This window comes from Poecilia formosa, unplaced genomic scaffold (genome assembly GCF_000485575.1).
Source record: "Poecilia formosa unplaced genomic scaffold, Poecilia_formosa-5.1.2 Scaffold254, whole genome shotgun sequence".
NCBI classification, from domain to species: domain Eukaryota; kingdom Metazoa; phylum Chordata; class Actinopteri; order Cyprinodontiformes; family Poeciliidae; genus Poecilia; species Poecilia formosa.
Genome location: NW_006800193.1, coordinates 404792 through 405651, shown reverse-complemented (window position 1 = coordinate 405651; position 860 = coordinate 404792).

The following is an 860-nucleotide window of genomic DNA, read 5'->3' as shown; positions in this document are numbered from 1 at the left end:
GAGAGCCCCCTGGTGGTTGAAGAAAAATACGCAGAAAAGCCGCACCGGGCTACAATCCACATGGTTCAAAGTTTAGGAAAAAAGAAGCAGCTTATAGTCCGGAAAATACAGTACCATAGGTGAAATTGGATAATTTCCACGGCACACCTGACGATCACTCACGGCACACTAGTGTGCCGCGGAACAGTGGTTGAAAAACACTGGTTTAAGATATATAGGTGCGTAGTCTAAAGTACAAAAAATAACTGTTGCTTATCGAGATCGAATTTTTCATTAACAAAAAAAAACAAACAAAAAAAAAACACTGAAGCTCACCTTGCCCTCTGCATGTTCCCATCCAGTTTTTTTTTTTTGGACAAATTGAGATAAATATAGTTCCCTACAGCTAACCTGATTTTAATCAAACAGGGGGAAAATGATGGGCAAACATCGTACCGGTTGCAAATCATAACTGTCCTCGGCTCTCCACCCCCATGCCCCAGTCATTACATTTGGACTATAAATAAATGCAGAGGTTGCCACACAAGCAAATGGAGCTGCCAACCTGAGAATTGGTGGCAGGAAGCTGAGAGGAGGCAGATGAGCAGAAGGAATGACAATGAGGCCGAAATTAATCTTTGCAAAAGTTGGAAGGGCATGAAGTTAAAGCCGGGCAGTGGCTAATAAAGACAGGCAGCCATTTCAAAGCCCTTCTTTTTTTAAATATTAATTTGTTTTGTAGCATGTCATTTAAAAATACGCAGCAAATAAACAGAGAAAAAAACTTTTCCACAATGAAAATATGTTGCGGTTGCAGCAGAAAGAAGAAGAAGAAGAAGAAGAAAAAAAACTCAATAAGAAATGTAGAGAAACAGAGCAGG